This window comes from Ochlerotatus camptorhynchus, unplaced genomic scaffold (genome assembly GCF_037179485.1).
Source record: "Ochlerotatus camptorhynchus isolate MF236.1 unplaced genomic scaffold, CSIRO-AGI_Acam_v1.1 ptg000090l, whole genome shotgun sequence".
NCBI classification, from domain to species: domain Eukaryota; kingdom Metazoa; phylum Arthropoda; class Insecta; order Diptera; family Culicidae; genus Ochlerotatus; species Ochlerotatus camptorhynchus.
In genome coordinates this window covers 753,134-768,419 of record NW_027040580.1, presented here as the reverse complement: position 1 = coordinate 768,419, position 15,286 = coordinate 753,134, and the positions used below count along the sequence as shown (strand labels likewise).

Here is a 15,286-nt window from a genome sequence, read left to right as displayed (position 1 = left end):
CTACCTGTGCACCAACTTTTAAAACATATCTCAAAATATTGCTTGAAATGGATAGATATCGAGTAAACTAGAAGATTATGTGCATTCGAGTATAAATACGGCAATACATTTGGTTTTGAAAGTTGGTGCAAAGGTAAAAAGTGAGGTTACGCGACGCCACTGATTTTCTTGTTGCTGTTTTTTTAAAGATTAATATAACGTGTGTGGATCACCTTTTTGTGGTACGTTACGGGATGTAAGATCTACCACCGATTCCTAGTCCTGACTAATTCAAACTAGGGGAACAGAATTTTTCAGTAGTAATCAAAGGACCACATCTTAGTCCTTGTTACTTGTAATGCCTTGTTGATAGTGACAAGACTCGGCTTTGTCCACCGAGGATGATCTTGAAAAAAAAATATGAGGTAGTCAATTAGAATCGATTCCTTGCGAAAAAGACAAGAAATAAAGAATATTACTTATTACAGTACCTGTTCGATTTTGGCACGGTGTTTGGAACTGATTTTGAAAATAATGTATTTTTGCTCCTTGTGATCACAATCTATATCACAATTTCTGTCTCTCTGTCTGACCGTTATAGACTCGGCAACTATTGAACCGATCGGCGTGAAAATTTGTATGCAGGTGTTTTTAGGTCAGGGAATGGTTCTTATGATGGTTCGAGGCCCCTCCCCCCTCTGTAAGGGGGGCTCCCATACAGATAAAACAGAAATTTCTGCATAACTCGAGAACTAATCAAGCAAATGGAACCAAATTTGGCATGTGGAGGTCATAGGAGGTAGCCCCTTAGATAATAGAGGGAGGGGGCTACGTACAATATAGTATGCTTTTTTATAATTGGCGCATAAACTCAAGCTAATATTGAATCCCGAGCATGGCCAGTAGACTGATACAAAATTTGAAATTTTCACTCCACAGTGGTCAAACGGTTTCAAATCAGGTCCTGTAGATTCCCAAAATTTAAACTTATTTGGTAATAAACTGACTTGGCACAAACTATTCGAGGTTTATATGGAAATAAACGTAATATGTTTTTTTTTTATATTTTTAGGCTTTTTTACACAACATATAAAAAAATAAGCGATGTGTTTGATTTCATTTTTGAGTTATATGTTTTAAAGTTATCAAGTTTTGGGTTTTCGCTCAATACTCTTATGCGACTAGACTACCATGCGTCGTGACCATGTTACAGTCGTAAATCAATGGAGAACGAAATTCTGAGAACCACTATATCGTTTTGCTATGGAATGGCTGAATTAATAGTTTCGTCCCGGTTCCCATACATTATCCCATACAAAATTTAAAATTCTTCCCCAAAATCAGATCATAACCAAATGCGATCAAATTTAGCACAGTTGTTGGGGACATCAATACAGATTGAAACAACACTGGGGAGCAGGGGGTTGTGATCGGGCATACAAACTTGACCCACTCTAATGTACATGCTGATATATTTTGAATATGTTGAGGATTCAAAACATTTTGTAAAAAAACGCCTAATAAAAATAACCATAAAATAGAGCTTAACGACGTGTTCGCGGTATCATCCAAACCATTTGTGGAATAGTTTACCCATCCGGGATACAGTTCGTTTATGGTATTTGTTTATTAGGCTTTTCCCGAAATACACATTTCCGGTGAATCCGGATGTCCGGAGGGGTGTTTTATGACCATCGAGTGATCCAATATATTAGATTCTGAGATAGCTCTACTTTACTCAGTATAATAGGTGTAAATAAAATTAAATTAAATTACAGCAAAACTAATCATCCAAATTTAAACATTTATATTCTATTTGTAAGCTACACATTATGCAAACAAGTCATACTGATTCAGTTCAATTCCCTAGTGGTTTATGTTTAAGTCTTCACGTAAACGCTTTGCATATCCATCGTAGCTGGTTCGCACGGTATTTTGGGGAACACTGTTCCATATTCAAAGAAACGTTGCTGGAATAAATCCTTAGTAAACCCATTCGTGCCTCCTACATATTGTTGCAAATAGCCCAAAACGATTTTTTGTCAAATTTCAAGAGGTTTTGAATGTTTTGTTTTTTTAACACATTTTCTGATTTTTTACTCAAAATTACTAAGAAAATACCATGTATATTTTTTCCAGCAAGACTTTATTTTTCACTACACCTTTGCGCTGCAATTTATTAAAAAAAAAATACAGCATCCAAAATGGACCCCTTTTTGAAAAAAAAAAATGTGCATGGCTGCCCATAACGCAGAATTAATTATATGATTTGAGTAGTAGCTATACTGAAGATCCGAGAGATGTCACCCTTTCATTGGTAGGAAAATCATTTTTGCAGTATGGAGAATATCAGAGAATCCACGATTTGTGACTAAACATGCTTTCACAGAAGGAAACAAATAAACGAGTGTTTACCTTATCACCATAGTAATGTACTCGTGCAATTTGTGTGCACCTAAAACTGCCCATAAAGACAATAATGAATAAAAACTGAAAATTTTCATGCATTTCCAAATGGTTTCCTACCATTCCCATACATTCGAAGTGACTTGCCCTCTGGATGTGGATGATGTCAAAAACAACAAAACATGATTAATAATGCAAATCGGAAAAGGCCGAGTTTTTCCGATTCGTCATTTGGCATGGAACTGCACAACATGTAATTATAACGAAATTTTAAATCACATGAGCTCTAAAATGCAATTCTTATACTCATATCATTTCGTGCATTCATTTACATTCATTTGTCTCTAACTTATTTCGTCAACCGAATTACGTAAAATGGTGTATGAAGCTGTTGTAGGTTTTAATATTAGCTACAACTTTTGTGAAAAACTCAAATCTTCATGTCTTATCCACGATGAACCAGTGCGAACAGAACCCATGATTGTTTTCAGTGAATATAAAGTACATTCACTGAAAAATAATATCAAGTTCTGTCCGCTCTAGTTCGTCATGCATATAAGGTACAGATTTGAGTTATTCACAAAAGTATGAGCTAATAGCAGACTCTACAAAAGTTACAAACATCATTTTACGGAATTCTATTGATGAAAAAAGATAGAGGAAAATGAATGTAAATGAATGCACGAAATGAATGTAAATGATTTGCCATTCCTGCTTATGTCAATATAACTTAAACACCAGGATAAATGTTCCAGTTGTGTCTGGCTTTTTTTTTTTTAATTAAGCTCTTCTAAAAGATGAAACACACCAACTAAAATAAATATGAATTTCGTAGAACAAACTGTTTGTACGATTTTGCATTAATTTCTGTGTCATTTTTCGTCCAACCTTTACAACTTTGGAAAATTGACAATAATATCTCAAACAATTAGATACTTAGTAATACCGTCATAGCTTAACAGTTTACTTTAAATTCGAATTGAATATACACATTGTTCTAATTAAATGATCTGACAAATGTAAAGGATAAGATTTTTTTACCTAAAGGCGTAAGTGAAAACAAATTAAAAAAAAACCTTGTTTGTTTACGCGAGAAAACAATAAGGTTGAAATGATGATTGGTTGATGGTTTATGCTATGTGTAAACTAAGCTATGCGTTTCTTTTTTTTTTCCTTTGGTTTGTTTTTTCCGTCGATCTTGTTTTCCGTGCTGAGCACCAATGCTACCGACGTGCCAGGAAGGCAGCTCCCACACCTGGACCCTACCTATCGACCCATCAACTCATGAACCGGGGACCAACGGCTTTACTTCCCATCCGAAGGAAGGCGTGATCAGAGATGTTATGCCTCAGAACATCTCGGCGGCGCCGACTGGGATTAAACCCAGGCCTGCTGGGGTGAGAGGTAATCACGCTTACCACTACACCACCGGCGCCGTTAAGCTATGCGTTTCATCATCATTAATTTAAGGAACGTATATTTTTGTTTGGATCATAATCTATACATATCCTTCAAACTTCAAAATATTCCCGGTTTTAATTTTTTTAGTAAAAAATAATGATTGCAATATCACGCTATTTTCGAGGTACTTAGAATAATTTGAATAACTTTTTTTAGACTCGAGTCCTTTTATGATTGAGAACCGCCAAAATATACAAAGTACCAGAGTCATGGATTTTTTTTTAAAGGTCGCATAGCTGAACGCTGTCGCGCTGAATGGGTCATTATACCGAATTTTAGAGGTAGATTATATTTAAAAAAATGTTTTAAAAATCTTTAACTGGATACGGGACAAGATTTTTTTGTAAGTATCGTGATCTGTATTAATATTGATCTTAAAAACAAATTAAATATTTAAAAAACAATTTTAATTTCTATGATTCATGTGTTTACAGTCTTAGAATATGCCATTTTTTTTAGAGATTTGTGACATATAAAAATTTATCTTAGATTTAGAAGAAAAAAACAGGATTGGATTTTTTCCAACAATATGAAACTGAGAAAAATAGTCAAAATGCGGGATTGGTCATGGAAAAAAATCTTTAGGATTTTAATAAGGAAATTCAAAATTCTGAGAAGAACTGAACGAAAAATTCAACGAATCTCTGACAAGAATCCTACATTAATTCCAGGATTAAGTCCTGACGAACTACAAGGGAGATGTGGGGAGAACTTCAAGGAGAATTCCTGGGTGATTCTGAAGATAATTGTATGCGGATTGTGAGAAGAACAAACACGAATGCCCTATAAGGGTTAAGTCTCTATAAACAAAACAAAAATGTGAGGAGAATAGCAGGCGAATTTTAAGGAGAATTTAAAAATATAAGCAGAATTTAAAGGGTTTTCTGATAATAATTTCAAAGGAATACTGTAGAAGATTCACAAGACAACTTTAAGCACGATCCGAGAGAAATGCCAAAGGAATCATGTTCTGAAAAAAAATTAAATTCTTAAGAAAGTTTCACGAAAATTCCAAAGGATTTCTGGGGAGAGTTTTACGAAAGGTCAATAAATTTCAAAGGTTTAAGATAATTAAGAGCTGAATAAACCATGTTTGAGCTGAAGAAACATATGTTTGCTTGATTAAACTCAAGCTGTTATTCAACTTTTAATTTTTGTTGGATTATGTTAAAGTTTATTGATTTTTCCCGGTTCTTCTGTCAAATTCCCGGTTTACCCAGCTTATTTTCAAATTACTGGATATTTTCCGGTTTGCTGGCCACCCTGTCAATATGGATACAATGAAAATTACAAAGTATCAGACAATTTTTGATGTTCGTTTTATAACTTGACAGTCCTTATGCTTGCAATTAAAAAAAATCACCGATCTTTATGTCCACTCTAAAGCATTAGCCATTTTCCCGGTGAATCTGAATATCCGAAAGGGCGTTTTCTGGCCACCTAGAAGCAGAATCGATAAAGTGTTGGCATATTTCCTCTATGCTGAAGATTTTATGCAATTCCTGTAGGCTTGGATACTTTCAGGAATTGACCATTTCCCGATGAATCCGGACATCCAGAAGGGCATTTTATGGCCATCGGGTGATCGTATCAATATGGTACTGCGGTATCTCCACTATGCCTAGAATTCTATTTTTTTTTCTAAAAAATCACAAAGCTCTAAAACCACTTTTCCGGTGAATCCAGATATCCAGAGGACCGTTTTCTTGCCATCGGGTAGAAGAATTGATATGGTGATAGCTTATTTCCTCTATGCTCAAGATCAGTGCGCAAACAGTCAGGTCCAAGTAATGATTTTTGATGACATCATCGTGAGAGTCTGAATGATTGGGAAGTAAACAAGTCACTGACAAGCAGAGCACTCATTCGGTAGCTATATTTGGTAGAGAACCAGTCAGACTCCTCTTGGTTTTATGTTCCGGCTAGCCAACCACAGATCCAATCGGGTTTCTACCTGGTCCATTTGAAAGTAGATAGCAATATTTTTCGAATGGTGGCTGATTTATATCGATTGATAATCGCATTGTCTAGAACTAGCCATGTCAACCGTGAATCGACACGCTGTTTGGAACTTCGGTTAAAAGTTGCATAAAATCTGGCATAAGTAATTGTCATTATTTCTTGCAATTCTAAACTTTTTGAAGCAATCATCGTGGCCAGTTAATTTTCATTTTTAAATTCCCGGTTCAAATTTCAAAAAAGAAATATTCAATGATTCGACTTTTTTGAAACGTGACCAAGTGTGAGAAAATGTATTCAATAGTAAAACTACAGGAAAAATGGGTTAAAGTATAGTTCAACTAAATGGCTCGCTTGATGATATATTCAAAAATACATCATTGATTTTTATGATGTTGTGATGACCCATTGTTCATGATCACGGTCATCTCACAATTATGGGACAGTTGCTAATTATTAAGAATCTGTTAGTCCAGCGTGTTGTTCAACTGGAAGTGATTCTCAAATGTGGAGTTATTGTATAAAATACAGAAAAAGTAAATGATACTATCGAGATACTTATATGAACCAATTTGCATCACTTTTTTAAGCTCGGCTCGAGACTTCTTATTTATGCAAAGCCCCTGAACTTACAGAGCAACTGAGTCTTGGAATATTGTTATGGTCACTAGGTCGAAAGCTATTGGGGTCAATAAACTGAATAGTAAAGACTGAGATATTGAATTAAGAAATTGGTTTAGAAATGCAATGAAAAGAGTTGTTTAGAGACCAATAGTGGTTTTTTTTCGATAAGTAATGAATTTTTCTACCTTCAAGCACATAACATATGTGGAACTTCATGCAAAAAGCTGACTCAAATCTGACCCCTTTATTGTTTTGCCTCAGTGGTATAACTGGCATAGTTAGACATCGATCTGTCAAAATAAAATTTTCGTGATATCGACACTGAGCATTCATAAAGACCAATGTCGAAAACATAAATAATGGCTTCTTGCGTAAATGTCTCGTAGGTCAAAGTCAATCCATATAAGCCACTAATTCTATCGGAGGACTCTTTCTCTACACAATCGTGGTGTTGGTTTTCTTGAAGAAGTTTTCATTTTCGAGAAATTCACACAAAAAGTAATTGTTTACTTTTGCAGCATTGGCCCTTACGAAAGTAAGCATTGACGTTGACGGCGACTCTGCAACTCTTTACTCCTGGTCAAATCCCATAAGCATCTGACAACCTGTGCATGAAATCTAGCGGACTTTGTCTTATCTCTTCATTCCTCCAGCAAGCTGTCGTTTATTCACGCAAAGATTGACAGTATTTTATGAGATTTTCATAGGAGTGAAAGGGTAAGGAAATGTTCACTAAGTTTCACACACAAATTGATGTTTGCTTATGGGATTTTATCATAGGAGTGAAGAGTTACAGAGTGGCCGAAGAGGAGAATTGTCAATAGTCACGGTAATGCGTAATTAGATGGTGTTCGTCCACTGTTTAAATGCTTGACGGAGTTTGACGTGTGGGTATTCTTTTTTCGACTAGCTCGACAGGGGGCTAGGATATTTTAGCTAGTATTTTCAAGTCGGTCAAAAACCAATCAAGAGCGTTGTTATTCAGTATTATTGCCTATTTACAGATGCATTATTTCATCGTCTTATTGGTTTGCATTGGATTAATGAAGGAAATTATGTTAATTGAATTTAATTTTATGCAAACAATTGGAAGATTTGAGAATAGGTATAAACTATCATTTTCTCTGTGCTATGTTGAAATATTGTTAACTGTGCTTTTAGTGAGTCAACTTATGATTATATCACGAAATATCCAGTTGATGCATATTAACGATTGTTTTCGTTAGTAAATAGTGCTTAACTTTGATACAGCTAGCTAGAAGTCTCACCCTGGGACCTTAGCCATAGTGGTCGAAAAAAAGTTTGTTATTATTGTGTGCAGCTCCTCTTTTGCCTATTCAATCAACAAGGATCATCCTTACCATGTTTTTTTGTTAAAAAGTAATTTTAGTAGTTCTTTCAGTTGGGATTTTTGAAGAAATTTTCAATTGACGGCAATTGAGAAACATAGAAAAATCTAGGATATTGCAGGTATCGATAAGTAGTCGATTTCATTTATCGTTCTGCTCACAAAATTCTTGCACTGAATATTTTTCAAATGGTACTTCTGATTCTTGTTCCAAATTTTGCTGCTTCTTTCTGGACTTCAAAATGTAAGCACTCAAATCCAAATTTACGCGGTCGTGTTTTTCCTCCTACGAAACCTAATGAAATCAAAGTTTGATGTTCCAAAAAATAGAAAGTGTCCAAAGAAGGAAATGTTACATACATGTTTATTCTAAGTTTACCATTTTGCTGTGTGAATCAAGGTGATGAATTTGTAAAAGTTAGCTATATTATTATAAATAAAGCACATAAATGGTTAAGGAAATAGTAAGACATGAGTTCAGGAGTGCTAGGAACACATAGAATTATAAACCACGGTAGAATCATTCAAAAGAATTGACAAGCCCCTTGATCCCCTTCCTCATTTTACAGTTGGTATAATCAATTTGACAGATCGATGTCCTTCTATACCACTTGAAATCAATCGATTTTTGATGATCGAGTTCCACATATGTTATGTGCTTCAAGATACTTTCCAACTCCACTTGTTTAATATAAATTTATCAAATACAATGATTTTTTAGATATAAACCATGAATTTCGATGTGATTTTGTGCTGTAGGGCAAACATTTCCAATATTTTCATAGTAAAAATCATGGTTACAGCTAAATTCATTGCATTTTTATTTGATTTTTTTTTGTTTCCAGTGTTTCGAAATATATGTCCTAGAAAAGGAAATTTAGGATCCTAGATAAAGAAGAAGAAAAAAAAATAACTACGGGATTGAGAAAAATACTCGAAATGTGAAATTTTGGAAAATTTACAATATCTCAGATTTAAAAAAACAGCTACTTTGCTCCTGGAAAATTTACAAGGCTCTACAACTTGGAAACACAACCCTAATACAATTTGAATGTTTAACGACGTGTTCAGGTTATCATCCAAACCATTTTTGGAAAAAATCTATCATTTGAGTTATCGTTCGGGGATGATATTTTTATTAGGGAATTTCTATAGAGTTAAGGAGAACACCTATAAAACTTTTCGGAGAATAATTCAAAAGAATTAAAATGTGAATCCAACACAATTCTGGTAAACATCCAAATGGAGTTTTGACCAGTATTCCAAGATAATTCTTAGATAATGTCCTTAGATGAGATGAGATGAATTCCAAGAAATTTCTGAGGAGAAGAAATGAAATTCTGAATTTAATTTATTGAAAATTCTTATAATAATTCTACGAAAGTTGTAAAAAGAACTTCAAAAAAGATTCCTAGATGATTCTGAGAAGAATTGAATAATTGAATGCGGAGAATATTCCAATGAAATAATCAAAGGTAGTTTCAATAGAATTTTGAAGAGAATTCCAAGGTACGAGAAAAGTTCCAAGGTTATTTTTACTTGATACCTTAAGAAGAATCCCATGATAATTCTGAGCGGAATTCCAAGGTAATTATGGGAAAACATGTTTTAAATAGATTTTAAGTAGGTCAATATTAAACCATTTGGAAAAGTACCCGTTTATTTTCCGGTTCACTGGCCACCCTGAGCTACCGTTTGAGACCCGTCCGTATCATTCCGTTCAGATTGATCGAATAGAACGAGTGCAAAAAAGTTTCATCAGGTTTGCAGAGTTTCATCCTTGGCAAAATCGACTCCTACTGCCGCCTTATGAGCATAGCTGTGCACTCGTCAATTTAACAACGCTACGAAGTAGGCAAATTCTTCTAATTAGAATTCCTTTTGAATTGTACCCTCAAACATCGATATTTTTCACATATCCTGGATCTTAACAATTGCCATGGAATTTTACTCAGAACACTCACAATTGTCTTGTAGTTCTAGTCAAAACTCACTCACAGTTCTTCCCAAAACTCCCTTGGAATTCTCTTTGAAATACCTTGGTTTGATCCCTAGAAATCAATCTAAAATCTCATCAAAACTGCTTTGGAAAAAAAATCTCATAATAGTTCTTGTTAGTTTATCCTAAAATCTGGTCCAGTCCAAGGGTTTTTAAAATGTTGTCATTGACAACTTGTCAAGGTCTAAAATCTTACATTATTATTTGGATGAAGTATTTTTTCCCCCGATTTGTCATCGAAATTCCTGGCTTTTACTCGGTGACTTCGAATTCCCGGCTTTTTCCCGATTCCCTGGTCACCCTGAATCTAATCTAATCTAATCTGAATAAACTTTTACACAATTGACCACTTTGTCAAGCAGTTTTGGCGTGACTTTCTACCAGCGATTTCACAAAACTGGACCAACTAATTTCTATTTTTTATGAAACGCACAAATGTTGGCTACTTTTCTCGAGGTTCTAGAAGAAAAAATCTCAAAATAATGTTTCATTTCAAAGTTCGAGTGGTAGTAAACGTCATTTTATCTGCTCCAATAAATTAATTAACCTTTGACTACCATTATCGTAACCATTGTGGCTAAAAGGGTAAATAATTCATTTTAAATTGAATAATTTATATATATACTGAAAAAAATTAGCATTTCTTCTGGTCAATAATATCCCAGATAATCATGACAATGTGTAGAAAGAAATCCGTGATCAAAAACAACGAAAATCATGGTATTTGAGAAATTTACAGAAAAAAGGGGGGCATCTTAACAATAAAAAAAAAATTCTCGAACAAATTTGACCTTATAACATTAAATTTCATTGTTTGAGCATTATCGTTAAAAGTCGAAATAATGTTTTCTCCGGTACAACAATTTAACAATAAGTTTTAATGTACTCGAAATTCATCAGTAAAATCATTGTAATTTCGTTGTTTTATTACGTTTATTTTTTTCGGGTAGTTCTGTAGCTGACAGGTTTCTGTTGAGCTTACGAACAATATAAAAAGATAATCGTGTACTAGGAACCTCCTGTCGTGTGCAATGTAGCTACTACTTATCTGCACGATCCACGCACTTGCTTCCGGCGAAAGCACACACAAAAAAATGCATTTTGTTTACATTCATACGTGTCTGCTTAGCCCTTTTCGAAAGAACGGTCCAAAAAGAGCGAGTACACTGTTTTCGTCGTGACGCAAGGTGACACTGTGTGCGTGTGCTTCGGTGGTATCATCAGCATCAATCAGCACCTACACATCCACCGGTAGCACTACTTCTCGCACACACGCACACAATTAAACAACATCCGTGAACCGCGAGAGCCGCGATGAGTGAGAATCTCGCAACCAGCAGCAGCAGTAGCAGGAACAGCAAATCGGCGACGACGACGGCGATTGCCAGTGAAGGCAATAGCAGCCATTTTGATTTTGACGACGGCAATGATTATGATGATGAGAATATTTTTTTTTATGGGGAGGGCCTATTTCTTGCTTCTCTATGCTGTCACCAATGTTTCACCTACAACAAATTTCACAAGTCGGCAGATTTCCAAACTTTCCGACAGACCCGTATCCATCAATATTGTTGCGAGACATCGTCGATCAGGATTATTTTTTTCCGAATCGAACTTTGCTTTTCTTTACCATCTCACAAGCATCTTCTTTTTCCTCCCTATTTCACACGAACACACTTTCGAACACGAACTTTTCATGGACACTTTTCACACTTTGGAAAATAGCACTCGAACTTTTCGACGACGAAAATCACTTTTCTGCTTATTCCAAACTCAAAAAAGACCATCAGACCAATGTTTCCAGCATTAGTAGCATCGACCCGAACGGGTCAGATTGCGTTGTGTAGCATTTTTCCGCACTGAGGAAAAATCACTCGAAAATCCAAGCACAGCTTCTTACCCATTTGAGCCTTTTCGCTCCGCCGAGGAGCCGTCGAGGGTGACACACTTTTCCCGTACGCAAAAATCCACTTTAACCACTCAATTTTCAACAACCAACAACACGAAAACACTCGCCAAACTCGAAACTAACATCGCACGCTATTTTCCGGCCGTTTACTGCTGCGAAAAGTGTACCATTTACCGAAAATCGAGCTCGTTTGTTACCAGCGAACAATAACAACGACCGCCATTTGCATTTTTTCCCATTTTCTTTCACGATACTGATGGGCGAGAGCGAAAACGAGAAGAGCGAAAATCGGGGAGAGCGAAATGCGTTTTCTACATTGAATATGAATATGTGTGTGTTTTTTTGATGGCGGTCGCATTTTTGACACTCTTGTCTAGATCAGTTTAAACGTCGCTCTCGAGAGAAGTGCTGCCATTTGGGCTAAGGGTTCCAACATTTTGTATTAACCTCAGATTATACACTCAAAAATATTACAAAACAAATATAGATTAAATTTTATGCATTTTATGGTTTTTCAAAATGTATACATTGGATCGATTAAAATTTTCGTCAAAATTATACTAAGTCCGAATAACGGAGTGGAATTCGCTCAGTGTTTACTAAAATGACAGAAAAAGAACATCTGGATTCCCTTCGGAGCTTCGTGCTGATGAAGAGCTTTGTCCCGGCGGATTTCTACTGCGCCTGTGATCTGCTGGGCAGCATCAAAATTGTATAAGTATTTTTTTTTAATAATATTCATAAAAAATAAACTATTTAAAAAGGCTTCCCGCATAAGCGCAAACCATAAATTGACCTTACCTAAAATGGTTAAAATTGTTTATAATCCCTGCTAAACTTCAACTGAAATGGTTATGGAACTTTACATGAACGTTTAATGATAAAGTTTTAACCTTAAGTATTATAGTTTTTTGGAAGTGGATCTTACAAATAATGGGTTGTTAAGAACCATTACCATTCCAAATTCTTGTTTTCTCCATACATTTTCGGAAAGAAAACTATACTAAAACCTTTTAACTTATGGTTTGAGAACATTAATGGTAATGGTTATGGTAACCAGTAAGGTCCATGAATGGTTTTGTAACATCGATCAACTTTATGTGGAATATATCGCAAATTGGTTGCCTGTAAATTACTGATTACCAATTCACGATATATTTCACGTAAAGTTGAGCGATAATACAAAACCATTAATGGACCTTACTGACTACCATAACCATAACCATTAATGTTCTCAAACCATAAGTAAAAACGTTCTAATATAGTTCTCTTTCCGAAAATGTATGGAGAAAACAAGAATTTGGAATGGTAATGGTTCTTAACAACCCATTATTTGTAAGGTCCACTTCCAAAAAACCATAATACATAAGGTTAAAACTTTATCACACAAACGTTCATGTAAAGTTCCATAACCATTTCAGTTGAAGTTTAGCAGGGATAACAATTTATAACCATTATCGGTAAGGTCATGTGATGGTTCGCGTATATGCGGGTTCCTGAGACAATTTTTATTTTTATTTGGAAACAATAATATTTTCCATAAATAAAATAAAGAAGCGAAAAATACGTTATCTCAAATAAACCGTATCTATGCATTGAAAGTATATTTCGATTTTATACTATGGCACGCAGAAACAATTTTTATACTAAGTTTGCATTCTCTCCCTTTATACCTTTATACCGACCTTTGCGTCGGTACGGAGAGTTGCGATTTAGCGTAACTTTTATACTATTTAGGTTTCAATATTTTTTGAGTGCACGCTAAGAACCCATAACCAAATGTAGGTTTGGTTTACCCAGATTGAGCCAAACCGGACTATCTCAGAATATAGCAGCCCAGTGGCAGTCGCGTAGGCAACATGTTATACGATGACAGCGGGCCCAGCACAGCAAAATAATGGATTTGAGCCCGGGACATGCTGCATATTGTCAAACGCTGCTGTTGGTATAGGCCTTGTCACTGGCCTGGAATATAGAGATTAGTAACCACAAACGAAGTGACAGACGGAGCGGCTCGAAAACTTTGGTGACGAACCTGATATTAGAATCCAAGTGAAATTTATGCGTCACTAGTGGCGGGAAATAGTACTAGTGGATGGTGATAAATTTATGGCAGCCGGTTAAAATTTCAGAGTTTATACACTGATAAAATTTCAAAGATTGTTTTTATGTGTCCCACACATGATTTTTTGCAATGTGAGCAACAAATGATATAATATATTATATGTGTCGGACACATACTTAATATGTGTTCACATAAAAGCCATGTGTAACCACACATACTATTCATTTGACTCATAAATTTCATGTGTGCTTCTGGGTGGATTCTGTTTATGTGTGGTCACATGAAAATCATGTGGAATTTGACATGGAAATTCGTCAATAAAAATGTGTGGAATTCTATTAGTATATATATGATAAATTCAGTACCAACATTTCAAAAGAACGAAACTGACAAATGTAAACAAACTGAGTTTTTTTTTTATAGAAATGTGATCCAATACTATGAAGAATTTCATAAAATTTCACAAAAAAAAAATATGTTTTGTCACCCTAAATTAACATCCACAAAAAGGCGAAACTAATTTTTGTAGTTTAGTATAGTGAAGTTAATTTCACCCCTTGGTTTGTTCGCCATCAGCGAGGGCGAAACTGCATCTAGGTTTGAATTTTGGCCTAATTTTTGATTTCCGTATTTTTGATGGTTTTCATGCGAATATTGCAGTATTTTTTATGTATAACATAGTCTCGTAGCCATAGTGTTTACAACGGTGAAAAAAAAAAACTCCCACACGGTAAGAAAAAAGACCCAACGGAAAGTTAACACTAAATGCGCATTGCAAGCAATATCTAAGTACAGATCAACACGGATTCATAACTGGGCGTTCCACAACTACGAACCTCCTGTGCCTACCCGCATAAACGCGAACCATAAATTGACCTTACCTAAAATGGTTAAAAATTGTTTATAATCCCTGCTAAACTTTAACTGAAATGGTTATGGAACTTTACATGAACGTTTAATGATAAAGTTTCAACCTTATGTATTATGCATTCAAAGTGTTTTTTATGTTACTTCATACGCGAAGTTAACGATTTTCAGAGTTGGTTGGAAATGCTAACATGAAGCTTTAGTGTGATGATTTATTAGCTAGAGAATGATCTTTAGAAGAATGTAGGTGGATAGTTCCGTTAGAGTACGGCAGTATGAAAATTGAATAGAAGTTGAAAATGAGCGAAGGGCCATTAAAGCGACAGTTTTCAAGATGACGCACATTTTTGCCTAGCCCGTACGATGTACGCGGGGACTTGAAGTATGTCTCCAAGTCCACAGGCAAAAATGTGCGTCATCTTGAAAACTGTCGCTTTAATGGCCCTTCGCTCATTTTCAACTTCTATTCAATTTTCATACTGCCGTACTCTAACGGAACTATCCACCTACATTCTTCTAAAGATCATTCTCTAGCTAATAAATCATCACACTAAAGCTTCATGTTAGCATTTCCAACCAACTCTTATGTATTATGGTTTTTTGGAACTGGACCTTACAAATAATGGGTTGTTAAGAACCATTACCATTCCAAATTCTTGTTTTCTCCAT

At 35.2% G+C, this 15,286-nt stretch overlaps 1 protein-coding gene across 3 annotated transcripts in view; it reads right to left on the bottom strand.

The window, feature by feature from the left end:
- The window catches only part of LOC135698556 (nuclear receptor coactivator 6-like), a 56,870-nt gene extending 44,956 nt beyond the window's left edge, over window positions 1–11,914 (bottom strand). For 2 of the 3 annotated variants that reach the window (XM_065218586.1, XM_065218588.1), the window contains exon 1: window positions 11,677–11,914. The gene's annotated coding sequence lies outside the window, so the exon portion shown is untranslated. The other variant, XM_065218587.1, reaches the window with a different exon arrangement.
- Between the last annotated feature and the right edge of the window lie 3,372 nt (window positions 11,915–15,286).